We start from the raw sequence: 18,354 nt of genomic DNA on the forward strand, positions 1-18,354 counted from the left end.
ACCCCCAACCATAACATTATTTTTGTTGCTACTTTGTAACTGTAATGTTGCTACTGTTATGAATCATAATGTAAATATCTAATATGCAGGATGTATTTTCATTCTCTGGACCAAATTTGGCACAAATACCTGATACACCCACATCAAAATACTGGTGGGTTTAGGGGGGATTGATTGATTTTGTCATTTGAGAGTTGTAGTCACTGGGATTTATAGTTCACCTACAATCAAAGAGCATTCTGAACTCCACCAATGATTGAATTGAACTTAGCACACAGAACTCCCATGACCAACAGAAAATACTGGAAAGATTTGGTGGGTATAGACCTTGGGTTTGGGAGTTGTAGTTCACCTACATCCAGAGAACACAAACAATGATGGATCTGGACCAAATTTGGCACAGATGCTCAATATGCCCATATGTGAACACTGGTGGAGTTTGGGAAAAGTAGACCTTGACATTTGGGAGTTGTAGTTGCAAGGATTTATAATTCACTTAAACCAAAGAGCATTCTGAACATCACCAATGATAGAATTGCGACAAACCTCCCACACAGAACCCTCATGGTCTTCTCATGGTCTTTGGTGACCCCTCTGATACCCCCTCACGACCCCTCTGGGGGTCCCGACCCCAGGTTGAGAACCACTGAACTACAGTTTTATGTAAATATTCAAAAACATTTAACCTACTGATGCCTAAATTAATATAATTTTATTGGTATTTATTTTTATTTTGAAATTTACCAGTAGCTCCTGCATTTCCCACCCTCGGCTTATATTCGAGTCAATCCATTTTCCCATTTTTTTTGTGGTAAAATTAGGTGCCTCGGCTTATATTCGGGTAGGCTTATACTCAAGTATATATGGTATATATGAGGGCAGAAGGTGCAAAACTGCAGAACCAGGGAAACATAGACCCATTGGACCCGAATGTGAAAGGAAGACAGAGCTTCACATCAACAGCTCATTACAGCAAATAGTATCTTTATGGCTCAGCACTTTTGCACAAACACAAAAAAACTAGGGAGATCACGGGGAATGGCTTATTAACTAGCTGGAAATGCCCTCTCAGCGAACCTAATTCTAGGAGGCCCAGGCTTCGGGAAACAGAAGAACTGACAACGACGCTCTGTGTGGAGTTTCTCCAACGTGAGATGATGTCTATATCCGCCATGCTGTTTCCCTTCCCTATTTCTTATTCTATGCACTGGAAGACAGCAAAGGGAGATCCTGGATTTGTAATGCAAAGAAGGAGCTTCTCTAAGGAAATAGGATGCCATAGGGAGTCAACTCAGGGCCACAGAGGCAACTAAAAACCCAAGCAAATCCAAGGCAGAAAAATCCACCCAAAACATCAGTTCTAAGATGTAATCTTTCCCCATATAAACATCTCTAAAAACAGGATGGTTCCAAGAATTACATATATAAATAAGGTTTTTTTTTCAGTTGGTGATTTCACTGAAATCAATGTGCGTTCCACAATCAAAGAAATACAGTATTGGGTAGTGCCCACTGCCATAGAACTATTTAGAAAAGGGGTCCTAGTTTCAGTTTAGACAAATAATGGATTCTTATAAGGACGATAAAAAGAGGACTTTACAACACAAGAGTCGAGCTAGGATATAATTATGGCAAAGGGAAAAAATTAATAAAGTTAATATATCAAAAACTTCTCGAGTGGAATCTGGAAACTGAATTAATTAAAGAAAATATGATTAAATGGGCACGGGATGTCGGCCACCCCATCCTCTTGGAGGATTGGGAGCGTGTCTGGAAAAAATTAAAATATTCGAGATCGAATATTGTGAACGAAAAATGGTATAAAATGTTTGTCAGATGGCACCTAACCCTGGAAAAATTAGCGAGATTCTATAAAAATCAAAATAATAAATGCTGGAAATGTGGCAAGGACACAGGAACCTACTATCATGCCTGGTGGTTGTGCAAGAAAATCCAAAAATTTGGAAAAAAATACATGGACACTCCCAGAAAATTTTGAAAACTAAATTCGATCTCAAACCCGAATATTACTTATTGAATTTAATAAAAGCGGAGTTTAATAAAAACAATGATATAATTTATTTTTATCTAACAACCGCAGCAAGATCTCTCCTAGCTCAGAAGTAGCATCTAAAGGAGACTCCACTAATTGAAAATTGGTTTAGCAAATTAAGAGACTATATGGATATGGATTACTTAACATTTCTACTTCAAGACCAGTCGGATACTCAAAAGACGGACTGGTCACTGTTAAGAGAATACTTGAAGGAGCAGAAGTTTAAATAGTTTGAGTTAAATGAAATAAAACAAAGAGAAAAGAAAAAGAAATTTGAACCTCACGGAAGAAGAAAGAGCATAAAAGAGAAGAAGAGAAAGATTACCAAGTTCATGAGAATATGAGTATTAGTCAGCCCCTCATCGTCACCCAGCAAGATTCATCCCTCTCACCCTGCGTCCCCCCTTTCTCACCCCCTTTCTCTCCCTTTTACCCCCCTCCCCGCTCACCACTTCCTACTTTCCTATACACTTGATTGTTTTACTGTATGAAAAAAATCATAAGAAAAATATTTTTTAAAAATAACAAGGGTCCTCAAACTAAGGCCCGGGAGCCGGATACGGCCCTCCAAGTGCATTTACCTGGCCCTCATTCAGGGTCAACCTAAGTCTGAAATGACTTGAAAGCATACAACAACAATCCTATCTCATCAGCCAAAAGCAAGCACACACTTCCTACTGAAATACTAATAAGTTTATATTTGTTTAAATCGTTCTTAATTTGAATTATTGTATTGTTTTTAAGTGGGTTTTTTTTTTTGCATTACAGATAAGATATGTGCAGTGTGCATAGGAATCCATTCATGTTTTTTCAAATTATAATCCGGTCCTCCAACAGTTTGAGGGACTGTGACCTGGCCCTCTGTTTAAAAAGTTTGAGGACCCCTGATTTAGGAGGTAAACAGCAAGCCCTTGGAAGCTTCTATGTGTGTCATTTCTGGATATAAAGGGGCAACCTGGGTATTTTGAAGAAGCCAAGAGTCACAAAAAGAGCCTGCTGTGGCTACAAGACACATTCTGCCTCCTTTTAGACCTCCTACATCAGTGGTTCTCAACCTTCCTAATGCCGTGATCCCTTAATACAGTCCCTCATGTTTTGGTGACCCCCAACCATAACGTTGTTTTTGTTGCTACTTCATAACACTCATTTTACTACTGTTATAAATCATAATGTAAATATTAGATATGCAAGATGTATTTTCATTCACTGGACCAAACTGGGCAAAAATGCCCTATGCACCCACATGTGAGTTCTAGTGGGGTTGGGAGAGGATTGATTTTGTAATTTGGGAGTTGTAGTTGCTGGGATTTATAGTTCACCTATAATCAAAGAGCATTCTGAACTCCATCAACGATGGAATTGAACCAAATTTGGCACACCATCAGAAAATACTGGAAGGGTTTGGTGGGTATTGACCTTGAGTTTGGGAGTTGTAGTTCACCTATATCCAGAGAGCACTGCGGACTCACGCAATGGTGGATCTGGACCAAACTTGGTACAAATACTCAATATGCACAAATGTGAACACTGGTGGAGCCTGGGGAAAATAGACCTTGACTTTTGGGAGTTGTAGTTGCTGGGATTTATAGTTCATTACAATCAAAGAGCATTCTGAGCTCCACCAATGATGGAATTGAACCCAACTTGGCACACAGAACTCCCACAACCAACATAAAATACTGGAAGGGGTTGGTGGGCACTGACCTCAAGTTTTGGAGTTTTAGTTCACCTACACCCAGAGAGCACTGTGGACTCAAACAATGATGGATCTGGACCAAACTTGGCATGAATATTTCATGTGCCCAAATATGAAAACAGATGGAATTTTTTTTGGGGGGGGGGGGGGAAGACTTTGAGATTTGGGAGTTGTATTTAGTGGGATTTATAGTTCATCTACAATCAAAGAGAATTCTGAACCTCACCAACAATAGAATTTGGCCAAACTTCCCACTCAGAACCCCCACGACCAATAGAAAATACTGTATTTTCTGATGGTCTGTGGCGACCCCTCTGATAACTCCTCGCGACCCCCCCCCCCCCCAGGGTCCCGATCCCCAGGTTAAGAAACACTGTCCTACATGATATCTTCTTCCTTCCTTCCTTCCAGAAACCAGAAAGAGGTCAAATTAACTTTCCCTGGAAACAACCAAGAGGAAGAAATCCTGGCTTCTAAATGACATTTGCTCGTCTGAAGCTGATGCAGGAGAAGCACTCTGCCAAGGGTTTTAAATGCTGCGTTCACCTTCTTTTCCTCCAAGCTACAAAGCCAGCAGCTTAAACTCCAGAGCCCCCATTCTGCTCTAGCCTGGGGTTTCTGTTTGCCTTTACATTTGAGATCTTTCTCCCCCAACTGATCAATAAACTATTTGCAAGGCAGCTTGGGAGACTGCAATGTTAAAAGGGCAGGGGCATGTTTAAAAACGCAATGAGAAAACAATTTTTGAACAGGAAAGAGAAATAAATGGACATCTAACCAACGCCAAAGAGCAGCGGCCGGAATGAAAGAGTCCAGAACAGAAAGGCAAACTGAGCCATGTTATTACCAAGATTGAGAGTATCTTGAAGGTTGGGTTGGGACTCCAGGAGACAAGGGCTTGGGTCTCTGTTGTCATGGAAAACCACTGGGGAGATCTGGGGCAAGCCACACTCTCTCAGCCACGAAGGAAGGCACAAAAGCACTAGGGGAGGTACATAGCAGCAGCAAATGGAATCCAAAGCCATTGTGGGCAGATGGGCCTTGGGAAGAGTTTGACCAACTTTTGGTCAACATCAGCCCAATTTCAGTCATGGGTCCTGCTCTCAAAAAACAATTCCCTAGCTCTTCTCACAGAATTGAGGGACTGACACAGAAGGCAGTAGTCCTCAAGACGGCCCAGAAATGAATGAGGCACCAATGAAGATGTTCCGAAACCACATCTTCTAAAAAGGGAGCTGAGATTATGTTCAGAACCCTCCCTGATCCCATTTCTTGGATAGTATGAACTCATCTATGCTGGGATTGCAGTCCTCACCTACCTCTCAGTTGCTCTCTGTTGCCTCTCTCCCAGCTGACAAAACAGACATGCCAAAACAGGAATGATCCAACAAGATGGGCTCAGGTCCAGACAAACAAGAGTTTTCACCCTCTACTCATATGTCAAAGATGGCACCCTTGCTCAGACCCCCAAAGAGCATTTCCTGGGGGTTCCTGCAGCAGAGAGAGGAAGAGGAGGAACACCTGACATGCTGTTGGTTGGGATCAGAACCACATGGAACCTGGAACTGGGCTTCAACTGACAAAGAACAGGAGAGGCTCCCCAATTCCAAGCTTGGACCAGCTAGACCAGGCCTGGGCCAACTTCGGCACTCCCTCCAGGTGTTTTGGACAAGTGTTAGGAATTGTGGGAATTGCAATCCAAAACACCTGGAGGGAGGGCCGAAGTTGGCCCAGGTCTGAGTTAGACTGAACCTCTCTTGGGCTCTTCAACAGCATGCCAGCTGGGACTTTACTGGAGAATACAATCCTCACCTCAGGACCACCGATCTCACACCTTAGAAACACTGCCTTGTTCTCTATGCCAAAATGCCTTGGAAAATACAGCTGGTCTAGGAGCAAGATATTTGAAGAATTGGATCCCACATCTGCTGCAGAAGTTACTGCATCGACTGAGGGATGCAATGTCAACATTTAAAACAACATTAAAAAACAGGCTTTTCCTGCAGCCTTCTCCAAATGAAATTTTAAATTAAGAGCATGCAAATTATGACATTTTAATGTTTGGTTCTTTTATCTAGTTGCACAGTTTTAACTAGGGTTTATGCTTTTAGCCGCATTATGTGTCTATTTGTTGCTCTCTTGTTGTTCTACACCCCAGTCTATAAGAAGAAATGAGTAAATACCGTATATACTTGAGTATAAGCCGACCCGAATATAAGCCGAGGCACCTGATTTTGCCACAGAAAACTGGGAAAACGTATTGACTCGAGTATAAGCTGAGGATGGGAAATGCAGCAGCTATGGGTCAGTTTCAAATTAAAAATAGATACCAACAAAATTACATTAATTGAGGCATCAGTAGGTTGCCTGTTTATTAATATTTACATAAAACTGTAAGATAAAGACTTTCCAACTCTGACTAAACCATTATTCTAACCTTCTTCAATGTACATGTGTTTACATATCCTTCCAATAATAAGAGTAGAATAATAAATGTAATAATAAAAATAATAAAGCTAACCTATAAATGTAATAATAATAATAATAATAATAATAATAGAGTAAAATAATAAATAACCTTGACTCAAGTATAAGCTGAGGGGAGTTTTTTCTGCCTAAAAAAGGGCTGAAAAACTAGGCTTACACTCGAGTATATACAGTAATAATAATGACAGAGGAGCAGGGAATCTTAACGTCTGAAGTATTTGGTTATATGAATAAAGATCCTATAAAGGTTTTTCAATGAGGGGAGAAAAAAGCCACAAAAGGAAGCACATAATGACCAGATTTTGCCACCACAGAAGGTCTTCGATGAACAGGGACTCCATGTTTCTCCCTGCCATCTCCCTCTGCGAATACTATGTCCATTCATACGCCTATATAGTCACTTGAATCAGCAAACTGTCTGGATTCCCAGTCTTGGGAGGAAAAACAGAATCAAGTTAACAATGCACACACCTATAGAAAGAATAACACAGTTGTGCACAACTGCCCTTCACAACCAGAGATTTCACAGCACAGTAAATGGGAGGCAGTAACCCGTAGCAAAATGTTGCAGAAGACCTTTACAGTTTAACTCCCCTTTAAAAACTGCATCAAGCAAATGTTTTGAATGTTACTGTATATCCCTCACCAGCTTTTGTCCAATCAATTATCTTAAATGTACAGGTTGCATTATATCTCTTATCCAAAATGCTATGGATTTCAGACTGTTCATCCAAATATCTTTCTGAGGGCCCTTCCACACAGACATATAACCCAGAATATCAAGGGAAAAAATCCCACAATATTTGCTTTGGACTGGGTTATCTGAGTCCACACTACCATATATTCCAGTTCAAAGCAGAAATTGTGGGATTTGATTCATCTGTGTGGAATGGGCCTGAGACAACACCTCTGGACTGGCTCTCCTTAGACAACCTGGCCTCATTTCAGAACACCCTTGTTTATTTACTGATTTATGACATTTCTACCCTGCCTTTCTCCAACCCGAAGGGGACTCAGGGTGGCTTTATAGCCAGGCAATCATTTGAAACTGACAGAACAAAGTGCAACTAAAACAAACATTTAAAATAGAATTATAAAATGCATACACTAAGACACGTAAAAACAATACCTTCACTGTTGGCCTCATTATCCAAAGTCATAGTCTGAGCCGTTCCAATGTTCAATCGCACATAATTCCATCTTTATCTATTACCCAAGATCTTCAAATACTTGATCAAAAAGCCATGTTTTCACTTTCTTACAGAAGGTCAGGGGAGAGGGGGCTGATCTAATATCCCTAGGGAGAGAATTCTGGGGTTCCATGATCAGAGATGAATCCAGGAAGACTCCTAAGCTGCGAACCTGCATCTTCAGGGGGAGTGCAACCCCATCCAGGACAGACTGTAACCCTATACCCTGTTCAGCCTTACAACTGACCCGAAGGACCTCCGTTTTGTCTGGATTCAATTTCAATTTGTTCGCCCTCATCCAGACTGTCACAGCTGCCAAGCACCGGTTCAGGACCTGAACAGCTTCCTTGGCAGCAGGTGGAAAGGAGTGATAAAGTTGGATGTCATCTGCGTACAAATGGTACCGCACTCCAAAACTCCGGATGATCTCACCCAAAGGTTTCATTTAGATGTTAAACAACATGGAAGACAGTATTGAACCCTGCAGGGCACCACAGGACAATGGATGTGGGGCCAAGCAGGTGTCCCTCAACAACACTTTCTGGGAACGGCCCTACAGGAAGGACTGAAGCCACCTCCTAGTCCCATTCCCGCGAGGTGTCCCAGAAGGTTACTGTGGTCTATGGTATTGAAGGCTACTGAAAGGTCCAGCAGAACCAACAGTGACACACTCTCCCTGTCCTGTTCCCAGCGTAGATCATCCACTAAGGTGACCAGGGCTGTCTCAGTTCCGTAACTCAGTCTAAAGCCAGACTGCGCCGGATCCAGATAATCAGCATCTTCCAAGAACACCCAGAGTTGTGAGGACACCACATGTTCCAAGACTTTGCCTAAAAAGGGGACATTGGAAACTGAAAGTTGGTGAATTGAGGAGGGTCCCGTGATGGTTTTTCAACAGCGGTTTTATAATAGCTTGTTTTAAGCTGTCTGGAATCTTGCCTTCCTGTAAGGAGGCATTAACCACCACCTTGACCCACTTTGCCAAACCCCTTCTGGCTTCCTTTATCAGCCAGGATGGGCAGAGGTCCAGGATGCATGTGGTTGCTCTCGCCTCACCCTTCTTATTTTCCTAGACGGCAGAGGAGGAAGAAACAAGTGAGGCGGAAGAGGCAAAGAGCACACAGAACTCCTCCCAACACATCTCCCAACCAGAGGCAGAATTACAAATGTCCAATTTACAAACAACTCCTAGTTAAGAACAATGGGTCCGAGACAACAGGAAGTGAGAGGAATCACTTCCTCTCAAAGCATTGACAGGGAGGTGCTTTGAATGCTATTTACCTACTTCTTGGCAGAATGGGCTTGGACTGGATGGCCCACAAGGTCTCTTCCAACTCAATGATTCTATGATTCTATGAATCTACTTTAAGAAGGGAAATTTATTTATTTATTTATTTATTTATTTACTGTATTTATATGCCACCTTTCTCAGCCCGAAGGTAACTCAAGGCTGTCAAGGAGGAAATTCCCTCCTGAAAGAGTTATTATCACAGAGGAAAAGGGGTCTCCACTGACCCTTTCTCCCCAATCCTTGTTTCCACAACAAGCTACATTTTTCAAAGTCCAATTCTCACAAGGACAGAAAGTTAAGTGGAGCAAAGGAAACACCACAGAGGAGTTCACCCTTCCCTATGCCATCTAAAGCTATTATCTGGAGTTACACTTAAGAAATGTCCCTGTTACAACCTAAGAAACAACCAACAGAACTTCTCTTGTTTGTAACCTGGGGACTCCCTCTGTGTGTGTGCGTATATAATGCATATGTTTCTCAGGGAAGGGCCCTGCTTTCTCCAAAGACCCACCATTTCCCTTCAGAGATAGATTTTGAATAAAATACAGGGTTAGTCAAAATGCATAGGCCAAACATACATACAATTGTATGTATGTTTGGCCTATGCATTTTGACTAACCCTGTATAGGGACTTGGAAGCTCTTCAGGACCAAAACCTGAATATATGTTTCCGCATCAAAATAATATGTGATATGTGATATATATATATGGACTTGTAAGCTCCTCAGGGCAGGACTCTCCTTCCACATAATATGTGTCCGTCCATCCCCGCCAAAATCCTATCCTATTTGTGGTCAGTCCACTCCTTTGCGCTACAAATCTACCATTTGCCAAAATATACGACCCTCTGCTTTTCTTTTCTATTTCTGGCTAAATAGCTTAACATTGGTTAGTCCCATCAAATATGAGGTCTGCCCAAAGGCTACTTGTGGTCTCTTGGTATCCAGTTCGTTAGTCTCACCAAATAAAATATCATACATATACACATACATGGACTTGTCAGATGTCCAGGCAGGATCATCCTTCCACATATATGTTTTCCTGCAAATAAAATGTGATATCTATCCTTCCACACATATGTTTCCCCACAAATAAAATGTGATTTATATATATATATATAATATATATACACACACACACACACATATATATTACATAAAATGGAGGGACATGTCAGCTGCTCTAGGCAGGACTCTTCTTCTACATATATTTCCCCCAAAATAAAATGTGATACACACACACATGATTATAATTATAATTAAATGTAGGGAGTTGCAAGCTCCTCAGGGCAGGACTGTCCTTCCACATATATGTTTCGCCCAAATAAAATGTGAGACACACACACACACACACACACACACACACACACACATATATATGTAGTGAGTTGTAAGTTCCTCAGGGCAAGAACCCCCCTCCAAATATATCTTTCCCCATATATATATATATATAGAGAGAGAGAGAGAGAGAGAGAGAGAGAGAGAGACTCGCGCATGCGCGCACACACACACACATATATATTGCACACACACATATATGGATATATATATTAGCTATAAACGCCACGCATTACTGTGGCCAACCTTCCCTCCCTCTTTCCTTCTTTCTTTCTCTCCTTCCTTCCCTTTTTTCTTTCCTTCTCTTCCTCTTCCATTCCTTCCCCCCTTTTCTTTCCCTTCCTCTTTCTCCCCTTTCTTCCTTCTCTACGTATTCTTGGACTGCAACTCCCAGCAGTCCTCCTGATCGATTTATCTACCTACCTACCTATCTCTATCTAATCTATCTATCTTATCTATCTGAAGGGTTTCTGGGAGTTTCAGTCTAGGAATAGAAAATTGGAAATATGCAGGAACTGGGATGATTTCAAAGAAATCCAAGAAGAAACCTTGCAGCTTGAAAGCAGTGCATTTGGATCATCCTATCCTCCTAAAGGGCCTGGTTTAGGGGATGCTGGGAGCTGTAGTCTGGAAGAAAGAGTGAATATGCTATTGTGTGTTTTGTTTGTTGTAGTGTCATTTTGCTTTTTTGGCTTTTTAAGTCCCTTCTGCTGTGTTTTTCAATGTTTTATAAGTGATGGTCAGTCGCTGGCCTGATAAGTGTATTGCGTCCAAATTTGGTGTCAATTCGTCCAGTGTTTTGAGTTATGTTAATCCCACAAACGAACATTACGTTTTTATTTATATAGACTAGCCATCCCCTGCCATGTGTTGCTGTGGCCCAGTCTGTGTATATATGTCTTGTGTGTATGTGTGTATATGTGTATATATGTGGCTTTGTACATGAGTTGTAATGTATTTTTTAATTTTTTGCTTTTTACATCTCTTCCACTGTGTTTTTCGTATTTTTATGAGTGATGGTCACTAGTTGGCCTGATAGGTGTATTGTGTCCAAATTTGGTGTCAATTCATCCAGTGGTTTTTGAGTTATGTTAATCCCACAAACGAACATTACATTTTATATATATCTTGTATACTTCTCAGGCCAGGACCGTCCTTCCACATATATGTTTCCCCACTAATAAAATGAGATATATATATACACACACACACACATATATATATTACATAAAATGGAAGGACCTGTCAGCTGCTCCAGGTAGGACCCTTCTTCTACATGTATTTCCCCTGAAATAAAATGTGATACACACACATATATATAATTATAGTTAAATGTAGGGAGCAAGACTCAGAGCAAGACTCTCCTTCCACATATATGTTTCCCCCAAATAAAATGTGAGACAGATATATAAGGTAGATAGATAAATAGATAGATGGAAATGTAGTTAATTGTAAGCTTCTCAGGGCAGGACCCTCCTTCCACATATGTTTATCCCCAAATAAAATGTTAGATACTAAAATATAAGGCCTTGCCAGCTGCTCCCTCCACACCTTATCTTTTCTCCAAATACAACCCAAGTTCCTCGAAGCAGAGGCCGGTCTTCCTTTCAGAACAATTTCCCTCCACTATATATATATATATATATATTCCTAATGCAATGTTGAGATTTCTAGGCTCCTGAGAGCAAGACCCACCAACTCCCTCCAGAGAGAGAGAGAGAGATACTGAATTGTAAGCTCCTCAAGGCAGGTCCATCCTTCCACATATATGTTTCCCCCCAAATAAAATGTGACATACACACATAAAATGTAGAGACTTGTCAACTGCTCTAGGCAGGACCCTTATTCCACATATATGTTTTCCCCCAAATAAAATGTGATATGTGTGTGTGTGTATAATAAAGAATAAAAAGTGACAGAAGTTGTAAGCTCTTTGGGCCAGGACCCTTCTTCCACATATATGTTTTCTCCAAAATTAAATGTGATTTGGTATAAATATATAGCTATATAATAAAATGTAGGGACTTGTAAACTCCTCACGGTCGGAACCTTGAATATATGTTCCGCCCCAAATAAAAATGTGATGTGATATATATACACACACATGCGCATAGATATAGATATACAGCTATAAAATAAAATGTAGAGACTTGTCAGCTGCTCCAGGAATGGCCCTTCTTCCAAGTGTATTTCCCCAAAATAAGATGTGAGACAGATAGATAAATACACACGCACACACGTGAACATAGATATAGATGTATAATAAAAAGTAGAGACTTGTCAGCTGCTGCAGGCAGGACCCTTCCTCCAAGTATATCCCCCTCCCCAAATAAAATGTGATATAGATATAAAAGGTAAAGGTTTCCCCCTGACATTAAATCTAGTCGTGTCCGACTCTAAGGGGGGGGGGTCTCATCTCCTTTTCTAAGCCAAAGAGCCGGAATTGTCCGTAGACACCTCCTAGGCTACGTCACCACAGGCATGACTGCATGGAGTGCTGTTATCATCCTGTCAGAGCGTAATCTATTAATCTACTCACATCTGCATGTTCTTGAACTGCTAGGTTGGCAGGAACTGGGGCTAACAACGGGAGCTCACTCCGCTCCCCAGATTCAAACTACCGACCTTTCGGTCAGCAAGTTTGGCTGCTCAGAGGTTTAAACTGCCGCACCAGTGCCACCAGGAGCTTCCGATATAAATATAAATATATTACATTTTATTTTGTGGGGAACATATCTGGGGAAGACGGGTCCTGCCTGGAGCAGCTGACAAGTCTCTACATTTTATGTCAGAGGTCCTCAAACTAAGGCCCGGGGGCCAGATGTGGCCCTCCAAGGTCATTTACTCAGCCCTCGCCTAGGCCAGGGTCAACCTAAGTCTGAAACGACTTGAAAGCATGCAACAACAACAATCCTATCTCATCAGCCAAAAGCAGGCAAACACTTCCGATTGAAATACTAATAAGTTTATATTTGTTAAAATTGTTCTTCATTTTAATTATTGTATTGTTTGAAAGTGTTTTTTGCACTACAAATAAGATATGTGCAGAGTGCATAGAAATTCATTCATGTTTTTTTCAAATTATAATCTGGCCCTCCAACAGTTTGGGGGACTGTGACCTGGCCCTCTGTTTAAAAAGTTTGTGGACCCTTGTTTTATGTAATATATTGAATTGTGTGTGCAGATCTAGATATATCTTTGAGTCACAATCTCCCTCCAGATCTATATCTATAGATAGATAGATATAATATAATGTTTTATAGAGAGAGGGGAGGAGGGGGAGAGAGAGAGAGAGAGAGAGAATAAAATATACCGGCGACCTTTTGGTCAGCAAGTTCAGCAACTCAGCAGTTTAACCCACTGCACCACTGGGGCTCCATATATATATGTATATACTATTATATTTTGTGATATGTATATATATATCTATATATATATTGGGGGTGGTGACGACCAACAGGGAGCTCTGGCGTGGGCTGGTCCATGAGGTCACGAAGAGTCGGAGGCGACTGAACGAATGAACAACAACTCGGGATGAACGGAGTCATCCCGAGTCCCTCTGCGGAGATTGAGATATGACGGGATATAAAAGCCTGGAATCTATATAAATAAAAATGTAGTGTTCGTTTGTGGGATTAACAGAACTCAAAAACCACTGGACAAATTGATACCAAATTTGGTCACCAGACACCTAACAATCCCATGTATGTCCGTCACTTAAAAAAAATTGATCTTGTCATTTGGGAGTTCCTGGGATTTATAGTTGACCTACAATCAAAGAGCATTCTGAACCCCACCAACGATGGAATTGAACCAAACTTGGCACAGAGTTCTCTCAAGACCAACAGAAAATACTGGAAGGGTTTGGTGGGCAGTGTCCTTTGGTTTTGGAGTTGTAGTTCACCTACTTCCAGAGAGAACTGTGGACTCAAACAATGATGGATCTGGACCAAACTCTACACAAATACTCAATAAGCCGAAATGTGAACACTGGTGGAGTTTGGAGAAAATAGAATCTTGACATTTGGGAGTTGTAGTTCCTGGGATTTATAGTTCACCTACAATCACAGAGCATTCTGAACCCCACCAATAACAGAATTGGGCCAAACCTCCCACACAGAAATTGGGCCAAACCTCCCACACACCTCCCCATGACCACCAGAATGGGACACAGCAACGCATGGCAGGGGACGGATAGTATATATATATATATGTGTGTGTGTGTGTATGTATGTATGTATATATATGTGTGTGTGTGTAATGTTCGTTTGTGGGATTAACAGAACTCAAAAACTACTGGACAAATTGACACCAACTTTGGACACAAGACACCTAACAACCCAATATATGCCCTCCACTAAAAAAAAATATTTTGTCATTTGGGAGTTGTAGTTGCTGGGATTTATAGTTCACCTACAATCAAAGAGCATTCTGAACCCCACCAATGACGGAATTGAACCAAACTTGGCACACAGTTCTCCCATGACCAACAGAAAATACTGGAAGGGTTTGGTGGGCACTGTCCTTTGGTTTTGGAGTTGTAGTTCACCTACATCCAGAGATCACTGTGGACTCAAACAATGATGGATCTGGACCAAACTCTACACGAAGACTCAATATGCCCAAATGTGAACACCGGTGGAGTTTGGGGAAAATAGAATCTTGACATTTGGGAGTTGTAGTTGCTGGGATTTATATTTCACCTACAATCACAGAGCATTCTGAACCCCACCAATGATAGAATTGGACCAAACCTCCCACACAGAAAGCCCATAACCACCAGAATGGGCCACAACAACGCGTGGCAGGGGACGGCTAGTATATATGTGTGTGTGTGTGTGTGTATATATATATATATATAATGTTCATTTGTGGGATTAACAGGACTCAAAAACCACTGGACGAATTGACACCAAATTTGGGCACAAGACACCTAACAACCCAATATATGTCCTTCACTCAAAAAAATTGATTTTGTCATTTGGGAGTTGTAGTTGCTGGGATTTACAGTTCACCTACAATCACAGAGCATTCTGAACCCCACCAACGACGGAATTGGGCCAAACCTCCCACACAGAACCCCCATGTGGGCCACAGTAATGTGTGGCAGGGGACAGCTATATAATGTGATACATACATATATATATATATATATGGCATTATATGTGTGTGTGTGTGTGATATAATATAACGTGATACATATATAAATATATATATATATTCCGAGCCACAATCTCCCTCCATATGTAGCTATATCTATGGGCCCTTCCACACAGCTATATACATACATATATATATGGCATTATATGTGTGTGTGTGTTATAATATAATGTGATACATATATATATATTCCGAGCCACAATCTCCCTCCATATGTATCTATATCTATGGGCCCTTCCACACAGCTATATACATACATATATATATGGCATTATATGTGTGTGTGTGTGTTATAATATAATGTGATACATATATATATATTCCGAGCCACAATCTCCCTCCATATGTATCTATATCTATGGGCCCTTCCACACAGCTATATACATACATATATATATGGCATTATATGTGTGTGTGTGTTATAATATAATGTGATACATATATATATATTCCGAGCCACAATCTCCCTCCATATGTATCTATATCTATGGGCCCTTCCATATAGATATATCCCAGAATATCAAGGTAGAAAATGCCACAATATCTGCTTTGAACTAAGTTGAGTCCACACTCAGATAATGTGGGATTTTCTGTCTTTGTATTCTGAGAGAGAGAGCTGTGTGAAAGGGGCCTATACAATATAACAAGGCCCCCTTCTCTCCAAGCAGATCTGCGTGTCTTTCTCCTCCCGGGCCGGGCCGGGCCTAGTCTCCCCCCGAAGCCACGGCCTCCGTTTGCAGTTATGCCCGAGGCCAGGGGCCCTCCTCGGGCCTACTCACCGGAGGGTGCGCGGTGGGGCCTCCCGCTAGGCTTAGGCCTGAGCCTTCCTGCCTTCCTTCCTTCCTTCCCCCTTCGCGGCCTGGCTTTCCCTCAGGCGCCGCTCTCCTCCTCCTCCTCCTTCTCTTCCTCACCGCCTCTGTCGCTCTGCTCGGCGGACGCAGCAGCGCGACACTCGGCAGTGGGATTGCTTTACGGCAAAGCCGCCAAGCAGCGCCGCCACCGCCTCTCCTAAGCCCCGCCCCCTCAGGGAGTAAAGAGGTTCAAAAGCACTGAACGTCACGTCTGGTTCTGGTGCGACGCTTTTGGGTGAGAGTCATGGCAGGGTCATCCACACAGTCAAAGGCTTTAGAATTGACTACTCTAAAGCCTTTGACTGTGTGGATCATAATAAATTGTGGCAAGTTCTCGGTGGGATGGGCATCCCAAGCCACCTTGTCTCTCTCCTGAGGAATCTGTACAAGGACCAAGAAGCAACAGTCAGGACTGACCACGGAACAACAGACTGGTTCAAGATTGGGAAAGGCGTACGGCAAGGCTGCATCCTCTCACCCAACCTTTTTAACTTGTATGCAGAACACATCATTCGAGGATGTGCGGGGCTGGATGAATGCAAAGCTGGGGTGAAAATTGCTGGAAGAAACATTAACAACCTCAGATATGCAGATGACACCACTCTGATGGCCGAAAGCGAGGAGGAGCTGAGGAGCCTTCTAATCAAGGTGAAAGAAGAAAGCGCAAAAGCCGGGTTGCAGCTAAACATCAAAAAAACCAAGATTATGGCAACAAGAATGATTGACAACTGGGAAATAGAGGGAGAAAACGTGGAGGCCGTGACAGACTTTGTATTTCTAGGCGCAAAGATGACTGCAGATGCAGACCGTGGCCAGGAAATCAGAAGACGCTTCCTTCTTGGGAGGAGAGCAATGTCCAGTCTCGATAAAATAGTAAAGAGTAGAGACATCAGACTGGCAACAAAGATCCATTGCCTAGTCAAAGCCATGGTATTCCCTGTAGTCACCTACGGATGTGAGAGCTGGACCTTAGGGAAGGCTGAGCGAAGGAAGATCGATGCTTTTGAACTGTGGTGTTGGAGGAAAGTTCTGAGAGTGCCTTGGACTGCGAGAAGATCCAACCAGTGCATCCTCCAGGAAATAAAGCCCGACTGCTCATTGGAGGGAAAGATACTAGAGACAAAGTTGAAGGACTTTTGCCACATCATGAGAAGAAAGCAAAGCCTAGACAAGACAATTATGCTGGGGAAAGTGGAAGGTAAAAAGAAGAGGGGCCGACCAAGGGCAAGATGGATGGATGGCATCCTTGAAGTGACTGGACTGACCTTGAAGGAGCTGGGGGTGGTGACGGCCGACAGGGAGCTCTGGCGTGGGCTGGTCCATGAGGTCACAAAGAGTCGGAGACGACTGAACGAATGAACAACAATCACAAAGGACTACCACCTCACCTGCTTCATAGGAAACCTGCTACAAAACAGGAGCTTTTTTGTTGAGTTCAGGGCCAGAGAAGCAGATGGCGGAAACAGAAGAACGGCCTGCTTCAGGGGAGCGTGCTTGCTCCATCAATGTTCAACATTTACACAAATGACCATTCCACCTAAACATTAGGAAGAACTTCCTGATGGCAAGAACTGTCCCACAGTGGAATGGACTTCTGTCTCGAAGTATGATGGAATCTCCTTCTCTTGTGGTCTTCAAGCAGAGGTGGAAACTACAACTCCAAAACCCAAGGTTAATGCCCACCAAACAAGTGTTAATGCCCACCAAACAAGTTGGACAAGTGTTTTCTGTTGGTCATGGGAGTTCTGTGTGCCAAATTTGGCTCAATATCATAATTGGTGGAGTTCAGAATGCTCTGGTTGTAGGTGAATTATCAATCCAAGCACTATAACTCCCAAATGTCAAGGTCTATTTTCCCTAAACTCCACCATTTATTTATTTATTTATTTATTTACTTTACTTTACTTGTATACCGCAGTTTCTCAGCCTAACCGGCGACTCAACGCGGTTTACAACAAGGATAAAATCAATCAACGATATACAATTTAAAACCACAAGAGCACAATATACAATATTACACAACAGTAACAACACAATGCATCTCATAACTAGAGTTGTGATCCAAATTCGTCGTCCATATTTCCATTCCTGTAATCGTCACATTCATTGCACTGATTAACCAAATGCCTGTTCAAACATCCAGGTTTTTAATCTTCTTCGGAACACCATTAGCGAGGGGGCTGATCTTACCTCCATGGGAAGGGCGTTCCACAGCCGAGGGGCCACCACAGAAAAGGCCCTGTCTCTCGTCCCCGCCAGCCGCACCTGTGAAGCAGGCGGGATAGA

The 18,354-nt window shown here is 42.1% G+C and overlaps 1 protein-coding gene across 2 annotated transcripts in view; it reads right to left on the reverse strand.

Moving 5' to 3' along the window:
* Positions 1 to 16,182, reverse strand: part of RNF111 (ring finger protein 111) — a 54,945-nt gene extending 38,763 nt beyond the window's left edge. For both annotated transcript variants that reach the window (XM_060755705.2, XM_060755703.2), the window contains exon 1: positions 15,997 to 16,182. The gene's annotated coding sequence lies outside the window, so the exon portion shown is untranslated. The remainder of the gene's footprint in view (positions 1 to 15,996) is intronic.
* Positions 16,183 to 18,354: the final 2,172 nt, after the last annotated feature.

This window comes from Anolis sagrei, chromosome 9 (assembly GCF_037176765.1).
Source record: "Anolis sagrei isolate rAnoSag1 chromosome 9, rAnoSag1.mat, whole genome shotgun sequence".
In the NCBI taxonomy this organism is placed as follows: Eukaryota; Metazoa; Chordata; class Lepidosauria; order Squamata; family Dactyloidae; genus Anolis; species Anolis sagrei.